We start from the raw sequence: 25,000 nt of genomic DNA on the forward strand, positions 1-25,000 counted from the left end.
TTATATTTTCGTCTTGTAATTAGATTCACATCAGATCTTGTGTTCGGATGGCAACTGTATAAAGTAAAAATGAAATATTAATTTTGTCTAAATTTACTATGGCAGACGAAAAAATCCTAAATTAGGTTTCAAATTCAATCTAGAAAATGATGATGATAATATTTGCATTATCATTTAATTAGGAACAACTCAAAATACTATATGATTTAAAGTTTGCTTCACTGAAGTTGTATTTACATTGCTATGTAAACTCAAGACGCAATATGATCTGAAATTAGATTTGAATTGATAAAAAGCTCAATAAACAATGTAATTTGAGGGCGAATCTACGCAAGCTTTTGGTCGTATCGTGGTTTTCCTTGCGGTCTCTCTGCTTCATCTAACAGCCACCTTATTGTTATATGAGTAAGTCGCACGATGTCTTTGTGAGTGGAGACGGGCTAAGGAAGGAAGGGGGCGTGGCCGATATGATGCCACCAATGACAAAATGCGAGGCTTGACGCTTTTGTAAGCATATTGTTTTCAATGTTGAGATCCTCTTGATCTTATTGGGGATTTTTACTTAAATCATCAATGTTTTCGTTACGTTTAATTATGAAGTTATTAGGAAGAGGCATGCTTTAATAATGATAATTTGTTATCTAATACTTGAGTATTAGGCGTTTTGGTTAAGTTTTAATACCACGATTGCAAATTCAGTCTATTTTTGAGTTCGTTTTGATATCGTCCAAGTAAAGTTGTCAAAATATGAAAATTATCGGATTTTTGTATGTACTGGATCAGTAATTTTAATTATTTTGTAAACTTTCCAAAGTATTTTTTTTTTCTTTATAGACAAAAGCTTGAAGTTTAAAGCTGATCATGTAACAATAAGGTAATTATTAACGCTGAAAAGATATCTTGCATATTATAAATGAATGAAATTATGAGGTGAAACATCCTTAGCTTTCATAAATAAAACATTTATTTAACCATATTTTGTTAATAATTTCATGAAACTTTGTTTACCTGAATGTATTAGTATAGACAAATTATTATGAAAGTATTCCATCATTCAATCAGCTTGCCTTGTTGTTTACATCAGACTTTAGTCGTCTGGTAGTAAGTGGGCCAAGGCCCAAGAGTTGAGATACTACCGCTAGAGTTATTGGGTCCTTTGACTATCCAGATAATACTACATTGTATCCCTCTCTGATTACGGCTCATTTTTCCTTTGCTTACACATACACCGAATAGTGTGGCTTATTCTATACATATTTTCCTCTTTCTTCATACATCTGACAACACTAAGATTACCGTAATATTCTTCTTCACTCAAGGGGTTAAATATTTCACAGTAATTGTTCGGTGGCTACTTTCCCCTTGGTAAGGGAAGAAGAGACTTTAATTATGGTAAGCAGTTCTTCTAGGACGACACTCCTAAACCAAACAATTGTTCTCTTGTCTTGGGTAGTGCCATAGCCTCTTTACCATGTTCTTCCATAGTCTTGGGTTAGAGTTCTCTTGTTTGAGTGTACACTCAAGCTCACTATTCTATGTATTTCCTTATTTTCTTTCCTCACCGGGCTACTTTCCCTGTTGGAGCCCTTGGGCTTTTAACATTATGCTTTTCCAACTAGGGTTGTAGCTTAGCTAGTAATAATAATATGTTGTAAGCTTCTGAATATTGATTTGTTTGATAAGGTTGTTAGTTCCATATCCTTATTCTCACAGAATGGTCACCCATCCGGTTACTAAACATCCTTAGTGGTGCTGAACTTCATTCAACATAATTCAAACGGAATAGTTAGCGTATTAGTACCGTCATTCATTTATTCAATATTTCATCCCATATATTATTCATCGTATCCACCAGTACTTGCATATTAATTTTTCTATGCATTTAATAATTAAGTCCTTGTTTTTTACATCCTATACATTTCTATCATCCATATATTTTTGTCACTGATTTATGTAATATTCTTATGCATTATTCATTTAATACACCTGTATTTGTTTATAAACTTACTTATGAATTGTATATTGCTTTGTAATCGTCTATTTGATAATCAGAAACTCAATCTGTTGGTCTATTATGTAACGTCTCTTTCTGCTCGTTGGTGCCCCCCCCCCCTTTTTTTTCAAACAATGTATTTTAAAACTTGACATTTTATACTACTTGCTTAACTAATCCTATCGCTCTTTTATTTCTTATGCAGTTCTGTCAAGGAAATAGTCCAAGAATAGAGTGCTGAATTTGAAGTGATTATGAATGTTTTTTTAATTGGTGTACCCTGTTAGGAATGGGCTTTCTGGAATATATTATATGAAGGTACCCAAAATATATATAAAAATGAAGCATTTCAACATTAGGTAATAGATCTAACGAAAGACATTAAGCAAAGAAAGAATTTAGAATATTGAAAAGATTAGAGGACCCCAAGAGAGTTTATTTAAGAATACAATAAAAGAAATATTTATAAGATTAAAGCAAGCTGGGAGTATTGAGAATGTAATTGATAAGAATAAGGAGAAGGAAAGTATTAAGAATATGAATGATTCAGGTGATAATATGTGTAATAAGAATGTCTACTACTAGAATTTTAGAAATAATGATTATTCAGCGGGGAAATAATGGCTATGAGAATGTAGTTACAAGGGCTAGCTAATGAGGTACTATAGTCAATTTTATTTTTTATTTTTTTTAGTGAGGCAGAATTGCACCGACTCGCAGGGATGCCCTTTTAGCTGGGAAAAGTCTCCTAGTGGCTGATTGGTCGGAGGTGTTTTTGTCCGAATACTTCCGACCGATCAGCTATCAGGAAACTTTTCCGAGCTAAAAGGGGATCCTCGCGAGTCGGTGCAAATCCTCCTCACTAAAAAAAAAAAAAAAAAAAAAAAAAAAAAAAAAAAAAAAAAAAAAAAATTGACAATAATAATAGAAGTCATCCATCGGGAATAACAAGAATAATGACAGTGAATGTCAGTATCAAGAATAAAAAACGAAAAAGGAGATTATTAAGAATAATACTTTACGGCCAACTGGAGCGGCAGTGTTATAAAAGGCACCGGTTACATCATTTACGTCTTGATTTATTGCTCTTTAATACCTAGAGGTGTTTTTTATTTTTATTTTTTGCTAAACGTTGGTTTATTCTTTACTTTTACGATTATTGTAAAAGAATATTATAGATACATTTTAGAGTGAATTATAAAAAAAAAATCACAATAATACAGTATTAGAAAACAAGTAAAGATAAAAAATAAAATGGTAAAATTTTTCAAACTCATCTAATTATAACTTGATAAGATTTGTTCTTTTAATCTCGTGTTTTTTTACTCTTAGGCACATATTGCACTGAAAAGAGTTCGTCCGTGATATTAAAATCTCAAGTAATTATTCATCTTGGGGATTTTTTGTGTGATTAAACTTGTTCAGTGAAGAGGAATGATCCGTTACGCTTAAGGAAGATGTCTTAATAAATCTTACTCAAGGTTTCTCTCTCTCTCTCTCTCTCTCTCTCTCTCTCTCTCTCTCTCTCTCTCTCTCTCTCTCTCTCTCTCTCTCTCTCTCTCTCATAAAGAAAGAAATTTTATTGAATAAGATTAAGAGATTTTTGTATTAAAATCAACTCGAAGTCCAGACTGAGTCCAGTATATATCAGTTAAAGGTTGTCATTAGCCATTTTAAAGTTGAGCTGATTTTAATATTGACTTCTAGATACTTTTAGTTTTGATTTTATAGATAGCTCTGGTAAAATACAATTTTCATTATGGAATTTTAATGATAAACTCGATACGGATTTTTTACTTTTTTTTTCCTAGCATAAAGAAATATCAACTGTTAAATATTGTACTTTCGATATAGGAAACATAGAAACTCAGGAAAAATAACATCTTGAATAATATATTGGTTAAACCGATAATAAAGGCAAGGTCATAATTACAATTAGATGATTGAAGAATATGTATAATAACAAGTTTGTCAATCCACTGATCAGTAAAATTAAGTAACGTTCAATCTGGTTGATTATAAGAATGACGTCATCACTTTGTATATTTTATCAGCAACTTCAATAGTACATTAGAAAGTAATCTAAGGATTTTTATTGTGATTTGCGATCTTAACAATGATTTCGGTGAGCGGCAGTTGTTTAGTGTTGGTGATTTCAACGGGAAATTAAGTAGTGATCTTAGGACTCTTCTTGTTTTTATTGGGTTTTACATCGCAATCGTAAGATATCATTATTATTATTATTACTAGCCAAGCTACAACTCTAGTTGTAAAAGCAAGATGCTATAAGCCCAAGGGCTCCTACAGGAAAAAATACCAGAGTGAGGAAAGGAAATGAGGAAATGAATGAATAAATGATGATAACATGAAGTCTAATTGAATTTGAGAAGCCTTTCAAGATAAGATTGCATCATGAAAATATACAAAGATTAAAGACTGAAAATCATGTATATTAAAAGTCAATGTCGCTAATAAAGATTCCTGAAACCAAGAAAGAACTAGGAACAGAAGTCATTAATAGCATATAATAATAGAACATCTTCTATCTGACCTTGCACTAACAAGACCTAATGAATTGACATTAATAACTATCATTAAACGAGATAGTCGTCCCCCAAGTCAAACGATCATTAAACTTGGCAGATCGCGAACATGGGAAATCGCGTGCAACTCTCGGATCCGATCCACGAATCCGTGAATCTATGAATTATGGTTTTGTGGCGTCTGGAGCCAAGGCTTCCCCCGCCCAAGATGCCGAGTGAAGGCAGCCTTTTGGCTTTGCTTTCCTTCTTCAGGAGGTCTCCTGCCAAGGCGGGGTGTGTGGCTTTCATTGACGTCCCCTGTGACGTTTACCCGCTGAAGTATCTATAGAATCTAGTTTCTTTTTTCTTTATTTTTGGACACGATCGTGTCCTTCGTAGTTTGACATACATATTAACATAAATGACGAGGCCTTGTCCACTGACAGCTAAATATTTTGCTATTTAATCTGTTGCTTTATTATAATGTTATTATAAATTGCATTTTATGTACAGGCAGTGCTATTGTAATAGACTATTACAGCCATAAACGCTGAAAGTTACAAAAAAAAAAATCCCTATTAGTTTAGGAATTTTATTCCAAATCCAACAATTCGTAAAAGAAAAAATAATTAATATCCATAGAAATATTTGGAGGTAACTTGTGGATACAGTTTTGTGTTTAATTCTTGATAATAGTTTTGCTCATGATTAGATTTACTCTTAACATCGTAAAAGGGTAAAGGGATTAATATGAAATTTTGGTTGGACAGAAATAAAGGCAAAATAAATATATGTATGTTAAAAAGAGACCAATGAAGCAGACAAGAGACATTGATTCCACAGACGAGAAAGAAATGTGTTATCTAACTATATTTGAACATATTTTTCAAACTATTTTTTCTATTGGTTCCATTTCAATTCGAAAAAAAGTTAGATTTTAGAAACACTTGTCAGTCTCAAAATATTATGATGTATGATTAATTTCCTTTCTGTGCACCTAACATCAAATAATGAATAAACAACAAACACCTGCGCAGTTCGATTACATTACTGGATAACGTTTTTAATTGAAGCAGATCTACTTTTTTTATATCTCAAACCTACTCGTTGAACGAGGATAAATAAATGAAGATGATAGAGCACCCTGCTTGGCGCTCGTCGGACTAGGGTTCGAGACCAGCTCAAACTCGATAGTTTCTTTAGTGTCTACAAACTCATCCTTCTTGTGAGCTAAGGATGGCGGGTTTGGGGGCCACTAGGTCTACCTACTAAGTCATCAGCAGCCATTGTCAGGCTCTCCCTGGTCCTAGCTTGGATGGAGTGGGGATGACATGGGCGCTGTTCATATGTATATATGGTTAGTCTCTAGGGCATTGCTAGCTAAAGCAATGTCACTGTCCCTTGCCTCTGCCATTCATAAGCGGGCTTTAAACATGTAATTTTGCTGACTTATACATTAAACTCACACATGATGGTCTAGAAACCGGATGATAGATGAGAAATTGGCGTGAGGGTTGCTTGTAACCAACCTTGGAAGTCTTGTGCTGGCAGCAAATACCCATAATTAGACTTACTTTTAACATTGCAACTACAAAATGAAGAGTGAGAGAATTAAACACAAAGGATTTCCTTGAAGAAAGCCTAATGACATTTTCCTTCTCGCAAGAACAGACTCAAATATTGTCCAAGGAATGTTTGGGGATGACGCATTAGCAAATGACAAATAATGGTTAAGAAGGTTGCGTTGTTAGATAAGCAATTTGCTCTCTCTCTCTCTCTCTCTCTCTCTCTCTCTCTCTCTCTCTCTCTCTCTCTCTCTCTCTCTCGTTCTTTGACGGTGAGCACTACAGTTGTGACACATATTTACTCGTCTTTTTTCCTTGTATTATTTTATTCCTGATTTTTGCTTAATCTTATAATTTCTCTCTTTATTAATTTGATAATTTCGCCCATTTTCTTTAGTCGGGTCCACCTAGATAAATCGAGTACTTGAATTGAAATTTTTTTTCAATCCCCACAACGTTAATTGTCTCTTCAAATCGATGTGAATTATCCTATTTTCCTTCGCAAAAGAAGTTAAACTAAATTAAAAGACATTCGTATAGCATATCTTGCCCGTCTTATACGGCGCATGACTTGTAATTTATCTCAATTAATAGGCTTAAGGTTGCTGAGGTGTATCCGAGCGAGAGATGATCTTAGTCCGGGGTTTGAAGATGAATTATAATCAAACGCTTCGTAAATTTGAGTTATAAAGACGATGACAAACGGAAGAGAAGATTACTGTGGTTCAGTGATGTGAAGAGCGTAATTTACGAAGAAAAAAAAAGATCGTACTCATAGGATGTGAAGATTGAAGTTAATAGATAAGGAAGAAGTATGGGGGAAGATAGATGGGGGAAATTCTATGCCAAGATGAGATGAAGAAGGAATTTTGTTTATAAAGTAGAAGATAAAATAAAAGAAAAGGAAGAATTTGATAAATTAAGAGGAAGAGAAAGAGACTGATTGTCGGCTAACAGAAAAGGCGAAGAGAAAGAGAGACTGATTGTTGGCTAACAGAAAAGAAATGAAGATGTTGAAAGGAACACAACTGAGCAGTACCAGAAGATCACTAAATGCTAAAGTAAACCATATTAAGAGAACGGCAAAATCACTAGACAAAAAGTTGAACGAATAACCATGTTCAGGAAACAAAAGTAATGTATTAAGATAAGGAAATGAGAACATAGAGTACAGAGATGGGAAGAGGACGAAAAAAAGGGCCGAGATAAAAAACAAATGATGTCGATCAAGTTTTTTTTATAAGTCTCCTCTCGATTTCCTTACAAGGTCTCTCTCTCTCTCTCTCTCTCTCTCTCTCTCTCTCTCTCTCTCTCTCTCTCTCTCCTACTGACATTTAGGATGGAAAGGGAGTCGTTAGGGGCCATTACTTTCTATTTCTTTATTTGACCAATAGTAGAATGAAATTAGTCACTATTGCAAATGAGATTAAAATTTAAAATTTTTATTAATTATTCAAATTAATGATTAAATCGGCATCGAAAATACATATTTTTTAAACATGTCTACGTTGGAGTAAAAAGGAACATATACTTTTAAAATTAAGGTAAAATATATCATCTTGTAAATCGAATAAGTAAGCATTTACTTGAAAGATGGAACAAGAAAATTCCATATTAGAAATATGGCAAAAGAAAATTCCATATTAAAAATATGGCTAAAGAAAATTCCATATTAGAAATATGACAAAAGAAAATTCCGTTTTAGAAACATGGCAAAAGAAAATTCCATATTAGAAATATGGCAAAAGAAGATTCCATATTAGAAATATGGCAAAAGAAAATTCCATATTAGAAATATGGCAAAAGAAAATTCCTTATTAGAAATATGGCAAAAGAAAATTCCTTATTAGAAATACGGCAAAAGAAAATTCCGTATTAGAAATATAGCAAAAGAAAATTTCCTATTAGAGAGATAGAAAGAGAAAATTCCATATTAAAAGTGAAATTGATTGAAATCTACTTCAAACAGTAACATTGAAATACTGTTTGATATGAAATTGATAAGCATCTACATCAAAAGTCGAAGACAACTGTGTTGCAAGTCAAAAAAGATTAAAGGTGAAGGTTATTTCAACTTAGATAGAAAGCTGAAGAAAAATTCTACAGCATTGAAATAATGAGAGATAATTTACCTCGTTATAGATGGAAAAAGGGGAAAGTTTGCACTAGTTTGAGATCCTGAAACATCTAGTTAATCGACTTAATAAAAAGGAGAATACAGGGGCCTTTTATATCACTGGATACCTTATTAATCTCATAATGAACTTAATAAAGAAATGTAAAGTATATTGTAGGCTAAGTCGGGGAGGAAAAATGTATAAGTAGATGATTTTTATTTATTTTTTATATGTTTAGAGACGATACAAAAGGACTACGAGTTGCAAATGTTTGTAAGTGTATGTAAACATATATTGACACCTAACCGAACTCGTCATCAGTACTATTTTATATATTTATCCTTCAATAAATAAATCCAAACACACACACACACACACACACATATATATATATATATATATATATATATATATATATATATATATATATATATATATATATATATATATATATATATATATATATATATATATGTTGTGTGTATAGGTGTGTTTGGGGGTATTTACCGAGGGTGATTTCTGTGTAAAGAAGCCCTGACGAAAGCCATTAGTTATAGGTTGAAACAGCTGTCTGCAAGAAATGAATAAATGGAGCAGAACAGTAAAAGATTCTATCCATGAAACAAAACTGTAGTATTCCTTTTTCTTCTAATGTTATTTGATAGAGGAATAAGAACTGTCCATGCGAAAAGGTTAATTATCAGTACAGTGAAACGAGAAGTAGCTTTCGTAATTGTCTTGGCATTAAGATGTCTTTGTATTTTCCTATCATTATAATCTCCATCCTCTCGTTACGTTGGGTAATAAAATAAGGAAAAGACTTGACAGATAACTGTCATAAAAAGCAGAAGAAATAAAAACGAAAAAGAGAAGTTGTTATGGAAGAAAGATTTGAGGAAGCCAAAGGGAAGCAATATATCAGAATACAAAGAATGAATTCATAGAAATGTTGCACAAGAAATGGCGACAAACTAATAGAATAAACGACCTATAGAAAAAATAAGGACGGAAAAATATAGTTATGAATTAAATTGGTACGCACTTCATAGTTGAATATAAAAATCAAAGAAACAAATGGTGATTACGCAGTATTATATGAGTATATGTGTCAAAATGTGTGTGTGTGTGTGTGTGAGAGAGAGAGAGAGAGAGAGAGAGAGAGAGAGAGAGAGAGAGAGAGAGAGAGAGAGAGACTCTTCCTCCAGGTTTTCACTCAACTGGAAGCTTTCGTTGTCAAAGAGAAAAACCAGAGAAATATGAAGGGTCTTCCATAGCTTTTTGCTGTAATTTCCTCAACATTAGGAGAATTGAAGTATGAAGTTACGACGAGAAATTATTTTTATAATTTGTAACAATACGAGAGTAAATTGGTTTATTGTTAGTATCATTCGTCACTTACATTATTTTTAGCAGATTATATAAACCTAAATACAGCTGTGACCAGTGCCTAGAATTAAAACAATTTTTTAAAAGGAAAAAATAATGAACTATGTTGGCGCTGTGTTATTTATTGTATAAATTGTTCATTTTTCATTTGTCAGTTAAAGGGTGAATATGACAGTGACTAGTCTGTTTTATCTCTAATACCATCCCCAAAAAGAGAAGACCGTCTATTGTAAAATACCTGATAATGAGTTAACCCGGTGTAGTTTAGGAGAACAAGTTGAACAAACGAATATTAATTGATTTTTTTGATAAATAAGATTTAATCCATGAATAAAAATGTAGAACCAAACTAATCTATTAATTTCAAGTTTTTTATATTAAGCTAAACTTTCATAATTTCACTTCCGGAAAAAAAATTGAAATCCATCTCTCCAAGATCCTTGAAACCAGATTTCTTCATCGGAAGGGACTTGGGCTGCTCTAATTTTGCAATCATTAAGCCCTTCAAGGTGCCCGCCCACCCTTCGGTCACCCAAATACCTAAGTTATCATAGTAAAAGGTTACTGGACCTTCTCTCTCTCTCTCTCTCTCTCTCTCTCTCTCTCTCTCTCTCTCTCTCTCTCTCTCTCAGCTAAAGCATCCACACTACATCCACACGAGCTTTAATTTCTAATAGGTTAAATTATTAACATACATACATACATGAATGCGTGTTTGTATTGTCTTGAGACAAGTAAACAAGGAGGCAATCTCTCTCTCTCTCTCTCTCTCTCTCTCTCTCTCTCTCTCTCTCTCTCTCTCTCTCTCTCTCTCTCTCTCTCTCTCTCTCTCTCTCTCTCAGCTTAGCGTGTGTTATTAAGGTGAGATGTATATTTTTGGCAGATATGAAGTGAAAGTATTAGATATCCATTTATGGTGTATCGATTAAGACATTTAACCTTAAACAAAATAACCTAACTTAAAGAAGAAGGATTGGACCTTGTATGTCATGTTTACGTCAAATCGACGCCAATTTTAACTAGATTTATCGATTTGGGCTAAAACTGGTTTTTAGTTGTTTAGTACTTCTATTAGTTTTATAGTTTAATTAGCATCTCTGCATAATATTTTTTGCTCACTCTGCAATTTTTTTATAGATCGCCTGCACGGCCTATTTGCAATTTGCCTATTGTACATCTTAAATTTATCGAGACTGAGTGATTCAACATTAGTTATCCTGCAAAGTATAAATAACTCTGTAAGCAGCGTTTTAAAAGGATGAATATTATTATTTTTTCCAGTGGTCAAGGTCACTGCCTAAATCATTTTTCAATTAGCCCCCCCCCCCACACACACACACGTCCCTTTGGGCTAAAGAGAACGTAGTCTTGGCTGATGCACGATAACATTCTGTTTAACTGTCCTAGATGTGTTGGCAACTTTCACTAGGTTACTAATTTTTCCTTGTTAATTAAAATACATTTTCTTGATTGTCTCATTATTTTCATACTATGATAATGAAAAAGATAGTAAGAAAATTAAGTAGAAATAAGTACTCAGAGATAGAGAAATAATAATTATAATAGTAGCAGTAGTATTGAAGAATCATCATTATTATTACCATCTTTGTTACTATTCAAACGTCCATAGATTAAAGTTTACATAAATTTAAAGTGAGAGGAACGAAAAAAAAAAATACAAAGATGAATAAGTAGCAAATAAAGAAATCATCTCCTTGGCTAATCATCACATCTAGGTTACAGGAGTAACCTTTACTAAGAGCAAATTCGTACCTGTATTTTCCACACGATAAATTTAGCACCAGGATGTAAAGAAGAATTTATGATTGGGAGTTTTTTACTTTTTATTCTTTATTTTTGCTAGTCATCTGTTTATTAGTTTCCAGTATAATTGTGTGGTATTTGTAAATATTTGTATAAATATTATTGCTTTTAGAGTCCTAGTTTCTTGTTGTTTTTTGTGTAATTGTTTTTATTTTATTTGATTGTTATTTTCACATTCGTTCCGTGGAACTTTACTTTATAGGGTAATTAATGGGGTTTTACGCTTGTTCGTCATGAACATTTGGGTGGTTTGATAATGATAATAATAATAATAATAATAATAATAATAATAATAATAATAATAATAATAATTTTAGTTACTACGGATCCATAGAATATCAATTGCGTCATTAAATCTCTCTCTCTCTCTCTCTCTCTCTCTCTCTCTCTCTCTCTCTCTCTCTCTCTCTCTCTCTCGACAACATTTGGAAACAGCAACAAACATGGATGACTTTATCGAACCTGGATCTTGCGATACGCTATCTGAACAAAAGTTGCCAGTCATTATTTCTCAATATGATAGGTCATCCAACGTTGGGGCCATCTAGTGCCATGATCACTGCCTGTTTTAAGTCTCTCGATCAACAGGTCTGGTCAGTAATTAAATGTGTGCCCATCAAAATGCTTCCTAGGTTTGAATGTCGGTTTAAAGGTCACTCGTGAATGGCAGAGACAAGGGACAGTGAAAATGCCATAGAGACTGACCATATATATGATCAGCGCCCAAGCCACCTCTCCATCAAGCGAGGGCCAGGGAGGGTCAGGCAATGGCTGCTGATAACTCAGCAGGTAGACTTATAGGCTCCCCAAACCAACCACCCATCCTTTGCTCACAAGGATGGTGAGGTTGCAAACTCTACAACGATGGTGAGGTTGCAGACTACAAGGATGGTGAGGTTGCAAACTACAAGGATGGTGAGGTTGCAGACTCTAGATTCTAGAACGATGGTGAGGTAGCAGACTCTACAACGATGGTGAGGTTGCAGAATACAAGGATGGTGAGGTTGCAGACTCTACAAGGATAATGAGGTTGCAGACTACAAGGATGGTGAGGTTACAAACTACAAGGATGGTGAGGTTGCAGACTCTACAAGGATAATGAGGTTGCAGACTACAAGGATGGTGAGGTTGCAAACTACAAGGATGGTGAGGTTGCAGACTCTACAAGAATGGTGAGGTTGCAGACTACAACGATGGTGAGATTGCAAACTACAAGGATGGTGAGGTTGCAAACTACAAGGATGGTGGGGTTGCAGACTCTACAACGATGGTGAGGTTGCAGACTACAAGGATGGTGAGGTTGCAAATTACAAGGATGGTGAGGTTGCAGACTCTACAAGGATGGTGAGGTTGCAGACTACAAGGATGGTGAGGTTGCAGACTCTACAAGGATGGTGAGGTTGCAGACTCTACAAGGATGGTGAGGTTGCAGACTACAAGGATGGTGAGGTTGCAAATTACAAGGATGGTGAGGTTGCAGACTCTACAAGGATGGTGAGGTTGCAGACTACAAGGATGTGAGATTGTAGACACTCCAAAAAACTCTCGAGTCTGAGCGGGACTCGATCTCCCGTCCAGCAGATCGCCAGACAGGGACGTTTCCAATAGGCTACCAGAACCAAAACTTACAACTGGCTCTAAAATTCCGAGCAGGCAACGAGATGATACAAAAGATTCTTTCTTTCATAACTGACATTTTAGATATATAAATGCTCCCTTAGTTATCTCCATCGTGACGATGAAAAGTTTATCAAGATGAACACCCTTTTGTCTTTTCTTTTCCAAAACATTAATTTCCGCCCTTATCTTTTGCACGACTCACGATTGTGTCATCGCAACTGACGCGACAGTTAAATCCGGGTACTGACGCGCGCATGCGCAGTACAGAGGCCCTGAAGGAATTCGTTAGACTCGAGGTTATGACCTGTAGTATCTCATAACAGAATGGAATTCAGGACTCCCTTATATAATACGGATATGGAATGCCATTTTTTTCTTTTTGTTTCTTTATGGGAGATTATTCTTACGGTAGATTTTATATGAAATGATGTACAAAAGGTCCCCAACTTACAGACATTCTGAGATACAAACACAAATCCAACTGAAAATAACAAAGATAAGAAAAAGGAATTCTGTAATAAAATAAAAATATATGATCTAATACAGTAAGTAAATAACATTTGAAGTAACCTGATATCTATTTCATATGGAACCCGACTATTTGTTGACTTTTATAGCTGGAAATCATAGGCATGGGATTCAAGTTAAGCCTACCCCAGGCCAAAATTTGACTTACAAACAATTTCTTGAAACCTATTAAACTTGTAAAATGAGGACCTGTACTATATAGTATTGTATTTTAATAGGAATGCTATAAAGATAGTGAATTAGTGATGAAATTAAACTAAATACCTGACCTAAGATACGCATTCAGTATTAAGTATCATTTATGTTTTATGTTTTATTTCAACCAGATTTGGTGGAGGGAAGCATTGGGTCTGGTCAGTACTTGGATGGGTTGCCACTGATGAAACCTGAACATTTAAAACGTGGGAGCATTAGGTTTGATCATTACTTGGATGGGATACCACTGGAGCATGAAACTATTTGTGAAGGAGTAAGGAGTCATTTTTTATTTCTCCCTAAGCTACACGCTCTTTTGGAGCTATATAAAATTAGTTTTTTTTCATGTTAAAATGCGTTCTGTTTTTATATTTCCTTACACCAGATGGATGAAATATATATATATATATATATATATATATATATATATATATATATATATATATATATATATATACATATATATATATATATATATATATATATATATATATATATATATATATAGCCTATATGCAAGATGCCTTAAGTATTTCCATAGATTATAAAAGCACTGAAGTTCTGTCTTCCCACTTTGAAAATAGGTACACGTATAAAAACAGATATACACGAGCGACTTATGCAAAAGCAACCATAAGATATGCATAAATTAACATTTGCCAGTATGTATGTGTATGTGAGAATACACAAACCAGAGTTTGCTTTGATTATGTAACTTTTTTTTATTCACCTTGAAAGATCAGATTATGCTGAATAGAGTCATAAAGGAAAAAAAAGAACAATGCGATATATGCAATTTCCATTACATGTCTTCTCCTCGAGGGAGAAGAATCCAGTTTTGTCATTTTACAAGCCTTCCCAAAACTAAAACATCGACTGAGCCCATTTACTTCAACGTGTTTCCACACTTAACGTTCCACCAGTCCTGCGAGCTGAATAAAAACACCCAGGCAAAGCAGTTATTTCAAGATGAGTCCGTGTCTCTCCCGAACGGAATAGTCGGATAATTATCGTCTTATCTCCCGGGGAATTTCTGAAAGCCCGAAGGAGGCTAGTTACTTGCATTCCCGCTAGGAGTCTGCATATGTTCCTTCGCTCCCGTGGAAACCTGAGATGCTTTAGAGTCCTTTGTGATCGGAGATAAGGGAGAATGAAAGAGGCAGGAACCAGTTATATACAGTTCCCCCCTGCAAAAATGAGCATACAGTGCTTTCAATTTTCCAGAGGGTTTTCTCACAGATTGTATCTCGCAGTAACTATTAGCAACATCTGTTGAAGAGACACCCAGAAAATGTGTTATTGAATAGGGTTAATGAAGGTCCAGGTAGCAGAACTAATTGATAAGGTTTATATTCGAACTCTGCTTTGTATTTTGTTAAGATTAACAGGAAAAGACCTAATTAGGAAGATTTAGATTCGATTAACAGTCAAGTTTTGGTTTCGGTTTTGTTTCATTATTGTTGCTGTTGTTTTTATTGTGTATTTAAATTATTATTAATGATAGATTATTGTTATTATTGATATTGTTATCATTACTATTAATGTTAATAGTAGTATTATTTTATTATATTAATATTATTGATATTATTATGAATATATTTACGATATTCTCATTCCCCTAAAAATAGGTAAAATCGAGCAGCTTTAAGAAAATATACATATACACCTACCTACCTACCTACCTACCTACCTACCTACCTACCTACCTACATACATACATACATACATACATACATACATACATACATACATAAGAACTGACAAAATAAAAAGCATGGGAAAGCATCCTTAAGTTAACCCTCAATATCAAGCATTTGCATTTTGCAAGCAGTGACAGACTCTCCTTTGGGGACCGATATCATCACATTTTATTAGTCCCCATTCTTTCGTTGAATAAAAGAAACGAGTTTTATCGATTTTCGTTCTCCGAATACTTGGCTGTGTCCTTCGCCGATGCCTGCGTCCACTAAACAAATCTTCTTCTTGACGTTTATTAGATTGAAATTTGTTTCGAGCGAAAATCTTTGCAAGAGACATTTATTCGTCTTTAGTTGAGGCCTTTATTGCTTGCTAATTATAGTTATTTGAGAGAGAGAGAGAGAGAGAGAGAGAGAGAGAGAGAGAGAGAGAGAGAGAGAGAGAGGAGAGAGAGAGAGAGAGATAGAGATTCAATCTTGTATGTTGGAATAAATTGAAAAAATCTCAACTTTTTTAACAGTATAGGTTCTGTATGTAGTGATGAATACCAATGGCAGTTTTTTTAATTCCCCTCATCTCTCTCTCTCTCTCTCTCTCTCTCTCTCTCTCTCTCTCTCTCTCTCCGCTGAATGTCCCAGTATTCAGATAAAACACCCTGACTTTTACAAAAGATAGTGGATGGCATTTGCATCTAGAATAGATCGGGGTTCAGTCATTCTACCCCGGTTCACCTTCACTTTATGTTTGTTGTCTACTTTTTTTTTCTTTTTTTGTGACTAATCTTCCACGCTCTACTTCCGAGACTGCCGAAGGCCCAAACACTTCTAAGGAGCCAATTGGTACACGTCTGTAATAAACTGCTAATAGGAGAGACGTCCCATAATATTGCAATTAAAACATGAAAATGAAGGAGAAAAATCAGTCGGTTGCAACTATTTTCCTTTTAGATTAAGCAACATACAGACAATTGATTTTCCCTTATACCAGTACAGGCTCACATTCAGTCAAGCAGCATACAGTAAAAAATGTAATGACATCCCTTATTCATGCATGCAAGCAACAAAAAACGGGAAAAGGTCCGACTGAGGGAAGAAGAAGAATTATTCGGTGGCCAGTCATCTTCCAATTGGAATCCCCGCCCGGAGGGAAGGTCTATTCATAGAGATCAGGGCATCTCTTCGCCTTCCTCTTCTTTCCTAATTCGGGCAGGGCAGGGCATCCGGGTTGGGTAGATGGGGAGGGGAGACAATGTTAATGGCTTCTTGAGAGATTTAAAGGTATAATTTAAGTACTGAAACGAGAGTGGTTTTAACAGGGTTTATATGGGTAGAAAAACTGTAGGTGAGGGTGGGAAAATATCCATTTTTTACGAGGTTTTAAACTGTAGGGTGGTGCTGTTTTTTATTGTTTCTAAAGGTAAGAAAACCATCAGCACAGACGCGAAGGAAGATGACTTATTAAAGGAATTTCAAACACAATGATACTTTATATTCACAGTCTTGTCGCACACATATCGGTGCATAATTCAACAGTGCACTGTAATGCAAGGTTTATAAAATACATTCTATAGACCTTTCAGCAAAGTATGTATCCTCATCAGATTTATTCTTAAGACGATGAAAATATCAAGAACGTTCAACTCATCATCTTTGATGTTGAGTTATTTAATTCTTAATATATCTATAAAATTTCTGTCAAACAAAACTGGTGGGTTGTTACGAAATAGTGAAGTGGTCCACTCATGGTGATTGGATGGATTATGTGGAGCACCTAACCAACTGGCATTTTGGATTCTGCGAGATTGCTCTCTCTCTCTCTCTCTCTCTCTCTCTCTCTCTCTCTCTCTCTCTCACACGCACAAAGGTCACATTGGGTACATACTCCTTCGTACAGGGTGAAAACTGACCGTAAGAAAATATCGGTTCTTGTGCAACAAAATATGACCAAAACTGACAACTTTACTCAGCTTCTTTAAAAAAAAAAAAAAAAAAAAAAAATTGTGTTAGGGGATTTATTGTATAGGCTACATGTGAACTTGTATGTATAGATACACACAAATATATAAACTTTTATATGTGTATATATATATATATATATATATATATATATATATATATATATATATATATGTACAGTATATATAATTGTACACGAATGTATGTAAATACATAGGCTACATAGATTTTTGTATGTATTATAGGTATTTTAACAGTTTTTTCAGGTACTACTTTTGTGTTGCTTTACGCGGTTTTGCCCTAGTTATGCCAAACCACCCACTTGTTTGCTATATTTTACGACTCATAATGACCTGTATTGCATCAATTTATATATATATATATATATATATAGTGTTTGTATATGCGTAAATCTTATTTGATATTCAGCTAAATGATATTTTGTACGTAATTATGTGTGTGTGTATATATATATATATATATATGTATGTATGTATGTATGTATATATATATGTATATATATACATACATATTTATATATACACACATATATATATATATATATATATGTATGTATATATATATATATATATATATATACAAACACATGTATTTATGACAGACGAATTGTTTCCCCAGGACATGAGACCGAAATTAAAAGAAGGATAAGCATGGGTTGGAAAGCTTTTGGTGAACAAAATGAGATTATTAAAAGTAAAATGTCACTTTCTCTAAAAGTATAAGTATTTAGTCAGATGGCCCTACCAGTATTAACTTATGTATCAGAAACTTGGAGCCTTACTAAAGCCTTAGAACATAATTTAGTTTCAACTCAACGGCTATGGAAAGGGTAATGATGGGAATACCACTAAGATACAGAAAAAGAGCAACCTGGATACGAGAGCAAACTAAAGGAGAGGATATTCTAAGAACATGTTAGAAAAAGAAATAGACATGGGCAGGACATATAATGAGAATGACAGATAATATATGGACACTTAGAATAACAGATTGGGTCCCTAGAGCTTGTTAAAGAAGTGGTGTAAGGAAGAGAAAACGATGAATTGACGAACTACAAAAAATTGCAGGTGTGGACTGGCACAGAAAGACTATAAACAGACGGGAGTGAAAGGATATGTCTGAGGCCTTTGTCCTCCAGGGGACTAGTTACAACTGATGAAGATAATGATGGTGATATATATATATATATATATATATATATATATATATATATATATATATATATATACATATATATATACATATATATATATATATATATATATATATATATATATATATATATATATATATATATATATATATATTACCATTAGAGAGGGAAGGTAGCAAGAGAGATTTACCCTTTTATTTTGAGCAACAATTTACAGGATAATGGTACTAGTCCTCTTCAACGGGTGCTCAAGGATTTGATGTACCAACTGTGTAGATGTTGGGCTGAGGGTCACCCTTCCAACTACGAACCAAACTTAGCATTGCTTACCTTTGATAATCGAGCTACCTGATATATAACTAACGTTTAAGTTGGCAGGAACAGGGATGGATATAACCACATGGAAGATGGGTGGTACTAGCAAATAAATTTCAGTGCCTGGAATTTGCTAAAAGTGCCATTGGGTTGCAATGTGGCTGATATGCCAAATGGTTAGGTTAATTTATTTGTTAAATTCCTTCAATTGAATTATTTTGGCAAAAACTTCTTTTTCCTTAATCCATGCTTTAGAACTCTACCACTTCTTTTGCTTTCCTTTTTGCTATCATCGTTTTATTTATTTTTTTTAATATAAACTTTTCCCCCGTTTATTATTTTTCCGCTTCTATGAACAAAAGATAATAAGGCCAAGCTAAAAAAACTGCGTAATTAATTCCATCTGTACCAAAAAATGCGATAATGCTCATTTGTTTAAAAGGTGCGATCAAAACAACTTGAACCATTATTATCTTTATTGATATTACAAGCAAAGCTGCAACTCTAGTAGGAAGAGCTGAATGCTACAAGAAAAATTTGAGAAGGAAAGCAGCTTAATGCGAAAAAGAAACGGATGATTAAAGAAATGAATTTTAAAAGAATGTTAAAACACAGATCAAATTAGAATAAATGACAATATTAGATAAGTTTATATCTACTTTGAACTTCTGGAGTTTCATTGATTCAAATATTCGACTACTAAGATCATTCAATATTCTAGTCATAGCCGGAATGAAAATTTTAGAATACCGTGTACTCTTTACCGTTGTGGAAGAAGAAGCACGACTATAATAATATAATGAATCGCATATCTTATAATTTTTAGGGGATGTATAATCTGGTAAGATGTGGATGCAAATGATAGTTAGAATTATGTAAACTTTTACAGCACTTTCAATAAGCTAATTGAACGACGGTTGCCAAAATGAATATCAAGATCAAGAATACGGAATTTGCATGGCGTTCAACTTTTTTTTCCTACAGTTTAAGATAAGTCAACTGCTCAGAGCGTGAGAGAATCAAATGATTGAAACCTTTTCACATGATAGACAGGTCACCAAAATTCGTACTCAGTGTGGTATTTTTGTGAAATTAAATATGATGTGTCTCTCAAAAGTGAATTTGCATCAAGATTAATTCAGAGTTTTCAAGTGAGCTGAATGTATTTGTAGAAACATTATCAAGGAATCAATCTAAACGACTAGTATAGTGTCTTAGACCTACTACCAATCGTTCTATTTTTTTTTTTTTTAGGATTAAATTCATCACCGGTAACTTATGTTAAGAGATTCAATAATTTCAAGTCCACTCTCAGGAAATGGGATCTATGGTAAAAGAGTACCATCATCTGCAAAGAGAGTAGCATCATCTGCATAGGCAAAAAGCTAGTTTTCAAGGCCAAGTCACGTATCATGAGTATATGATATACAATGCAAAGGACCAAGAACACCAACATGGGGAACAATCAGATTGCATTGCTTTTGTTTTTCTCCACTTTAGTTTATGTAAACATTAGGAAATTTGTCTGGTTATAAAACACCTTTTTGTTGTTAATTTTATGCTATCTTTTTCTTGGAAAATAGCAATTTTTTGCTTTAAGCTGGCTCTGCAGGATGATGAATTTTTTATTTTTTTTTTTTTTTGACTTATTAGGAATTGTACGACTTGACTAGTCTATACAATATATTTGAAATACGTATTTTGTCCCTTCTCTAAGATTATGTCAATAAATATCCCTAATTCGTAATCCATAATGAATTCCCATGGTTCACCCTATCCATCTCCACACCTAAAGAAAATCTCCCGAGAAAAGGAACTATGTTGCACATTCAAAGCAAATCTATAGTTACCCCTAACTGAATCCATTCATTAATCATATTCTAATTTTCTCTCGCCCAAGACCTGTACGCACTTGGAGGCTTAATACCAAACCGCGAAAGATCAAAGAAGCACAAATAGATCGGAAATTTGAGATGCACTCTCCCAGGGACCAGAAAAAACTCAAGAAGTGCAACTGACCTCTCTAGCAGCGTCCTCTTTCACTCTTCCACTAGCGACTTTGATGACGACTGTGTAGAAGGGCATCCGTGCCCGGCCTTTATATAGCTTTCTTCCAGCATGGACTCATCCCCATCCCCCGTTTTCCTCCTCCTTCCGACTCCACCCCCAGTTACCCAGACCAACGCCCACTATTTGTGAAATTACTTTCATTCATGGATTTAATCCTTTGTTGGTTATGGACATAATCTCCAAAGTATAGAAATGTTATTTAAAGTTAAAATTTTAACTGTTTTATTTAATGAAAATAAATTTGTGCGTTTTTTTGGGGGGAGCTTGTGTATTAGGTTCGTTTTCAAATATTTTCTGATTTATCGCTTAGAATCTTCTATACACACACACACACACACACATATATATATATATATATATATATATATATATACACACACACATATATATATATATATAAAGATAGATAGATAGATAGATAGATAGATAGATAGATAGGTATATGTGTACATTTGTGTTACTATATATATATATATATATATATATATATATACATATATAATATATATATGTATATATATATATATATATATATATATATATATATATGAATATATGTGTGTGTATTATGTATTTATATGTGTATGACTGTGTGAATGATATCACGCTACTATTGTACGTAAGATTATATAAATGATCTTTGAACGAAAAAAATTTTGTAAAAACGTTTTGTAAGTTTCTGAATGCCAATATAACACCTTTACCTCCGGAGTGGGTTGCCCAAGCTTATATATATATATTGCTGGATGGCAGTTGTTCTCCTAGACTTTCTTTAGTGGTTCCTTGACATTTAGGTTAATATGTGTCTTCTAAGACAGCGATTTTAAGGGGGCTTCTTTAAGAGGTAATTTATATTTTCTTGACAGGTGATAAGAATACTGTTTTGGTTTTAATTATTATTATTATTATTATTATTATTATTATTATTATTATTATTATTATTATTATTATTTGATAATCCACGATACTAATTATATTTACAATACTGAGAAAATATGTAATTTAATTTATTTTTTTAAAAGTGATATTATTATTATTATTATTATTATTATTATTATTATTATTATTATTATTATCATTAGATAATCCATGATACTAATTATATTTACAACATTGAGAAAATATGTAATTCAATTTAATCATTTTAAAGGTGATATTGTTATTATCATTATTATTATTATTATTATTATTAGTATTATTATTATTATTATTATTACTACTACTATTATTATTATTATTATTATTATTATTATTATCATTATTATTACTACTACTATTATTATTATTATTATTATTATTATTATTATTATTATTATTATTATTATTATTATTATTATTATTAGATAATCCACGGTACTAATTATATTTACAATATTGAGAAAATATGTAATTCAGTTTAATCTTTTTAAAGGTGTTATTATTATTTTTATTATTATTATTATTATTATTATTATTATTATTATTATTATTATTATTATTATTATTATTATTATCATTAGATAATCCACGATACTAATTATATTTACAATATTGAGAAAATATGTAATTTAATTTATTTTTTTAAAAGTGATATTATTATTATTATTATTATTATTATTATTATTATTATTATTATTATTATTATTATTATTATTATTATATAATGCACGGTACTAATTTTATTTGCAATATTGAGAAAATATGTAACGTTTTTTTAATATACAACAATTTAAATTTTTTGAAAGGTGATATTATTATTATTATTATTATTATTATTATTATTATTATTATTATTATTTATTGTTATTATTATTATTATTATTATTATTTTTATTAATATTATTGTTATTATAATTATTATTATTATTATTATTATTATTATTATTATTATTAGATAATCCACGGTACTAATTATATTTGCAGTATTGAGAAAATATGTAATGGTTTTAATATACAACAATTTATTAATGACATTTTGAATCCTTTTCAACACCACTGTTATTATCAATAATGCTGTTGTTACTGTTTAAATATTCGTATCATAAAGTCATGATATGTCTTTATTTTTCATATTATGACGAATAAAGATAATTATAATAATGATAATAGGAGTAAGAAAATGAAAGATGGTTTGTACATGATCCAACGACACAAGACTGAAAGGTATTCTTCTTCTTCTTCTTCTTCTTCTTCTTCTTCTTCTTCTTCGAGAGAGAGAGAGAGAGAGAGAGAGAGAGAGAGAGAGAGAGAGAGAGACAGCTCAAGAAATAACAGATCAAACAAAGCAACATACTGTTATTTATTAGCAAACATAAGAACAATCAATAAACTTCTATTCTAATGAGGCCTGGCGACGCTACCTTTTAGGGCATCTTATCAGGAATAAACCCGGTTGGTCTTAACAAGTATTTCACTCGTAATTTCAAGGCAAGGTGGCTGTCTCTTTGCAGTAAGCTCCAGGATGGGGTCGGAAGAGAGAGAGAGAGAGAGAGAGAGAGAGAGAGAGAGAGAGAGAGAGAGAGAGAGAGAGAGAGAGAGATAGGGTGTTGATTCTCATTAAGGAGATTAAATATCGAGTGTTCTAATTGATATAGATAGATAGATTGATTGTTATTATAGTATATTAAATATTCTATCTACGATATTCATATCGATAGATAGAGAATCTATTCCCTAGAGAATTGAGGAAGTTCACAATGTACTAGAGAGGGAGATTTTACCAGATGACCTTTTGCCACGGCATCCCCCTAGAAATAGGTGGCTCATTAAGTCGACACTTTAATGGTAATGAGTTAGTTTTTATAACGGCCGGTTTTCAATGTTTTTTTTCCCTCATTCTTATCTATGTTGTAATCATTCTAGAATACTTTCTAAATAGGTTGAATGTGATATGATTTTTTTTTTTCAAAATTGAAGTCTTTTTTTTTTTTTTTTTTTTAAGTGTTCAAGTATGAATTTAGATATTAATGATTAAAGTTAAATATATAAATAGCTTTAGATGCATATAGTATTAACGCTTACGACGATAGTAGTAAACGTAGTGAAATTGTAATAATTATTATCAACAGTTTTTACACGCGCGCATACTCGCACCAACATTTCAGGTGATTATTAAGCTTCCTGGGTTTTATAAAGCCATAGATAATAACTTTGCTTTGTTGTTATTCTGAGATTATTAGCTAAGGTACAGCCCTTGTTGAGAAAGCTGGATGTAAGATGTCTATGTGATAAGCCCAAGGGCTCCAATAGAAAAAAAATAGCCCAATGAAGAAAAGAAATAAGGAGATAAATTAACGATATGTGAGGAGTAATGAATAAATGATATATAATATTTTAAGTTCGGTAACAATGTTAAACTAGATGTCATGAAGACAGGCTCTTGTCAGCCTGTTCAAAAGAAAAAAAAAAAAAAAAAAAAGAATTTGCTGCAAGTTTGAATTTCTGACGTTCACAGCTAGAAAGAAACTTCAGGAATACTGTGTACTGTGTAGTGTTGAGCCTTATGATGGAGGTTGCAAGAACTAAACTGCATACCTGATACTATGTACAGGATGGTACAGTCTGCGAAGATCAAATCAGAAGATGGTCAGAATAAAATCTTATGCAAAGAAATAACTGGACGACGGTGCCAGAGATTAATATCCAGATCAAGAATATGAAATTTGATAGACCGCAAGTTTTTGTCCAACAAATTAAGATGAGAGTCAGCAGCTAATGAACAGACAAGACAACAATACTAGAGAGAAGGTAGAATGAAATAATTAAAATATGTCAGGATATATTGAACACCGAAAATACTGAAAGACTTTCTTAATAAGCCAATTCTTTTGTGCTATAGAAAAAGAAAAAAACTGAGTGAGTCTCTCAAAAGTAAATTAGTAATCAATAATCGCACCTTTTTCTGTCCATGGCTTCTGTAATGTCTCCTGCTTCTTAGCTGTCTGCCTTAAAATTTTCCCCTCGTTTAAGAACAGACTCTCAAGAAGGTCCAGAAACGAACCAGAGGAAAAACCTTCAACTGTTTTATAATGCTTATAATGTACAAAATGGACGCCTCTC

At 32.8% G+C, this 25,000-nt stretch overlaps 1 protein-coding gene across 1 annotated transcript in view; it reads right to left on the reverse strand.

Moving 5' to 3' along the window:
* Positions 1-20,961, reverse strand: part of LOC137630666 (uncharacterized) — a 72,188-nt gene extending 51,227 nt beyond the window's left edge. The window contains exon 1 of the mRNA XM_068362280.1: positions 20,912-20,961. The gene's annotated coding sequence lies outside the window, so the exon portion shown is untranslated. The remainder of the gene's footprint in view (positions 1-20,911) is intronic.
* Between the last annotated feature and the right edge of the window lie 4,039 nt (positions 20,962-25,000).

This window comes from Palaemon carinicauda, chromosome 38, assembly GCF_036898095.1.
Source record: "Palaemon carinicauda isolate YSFRI2023 chromosome 38, ASM3689809v2, whole genome shotgun sequence".
In the NCBI taxonomy this organism is placed as follows: Eukaryota; Metazoa; Arthropoda; class Malacostraca; order Decapoda; family Palaemonidae; genus Palaemon; species Palaemon carinicauda.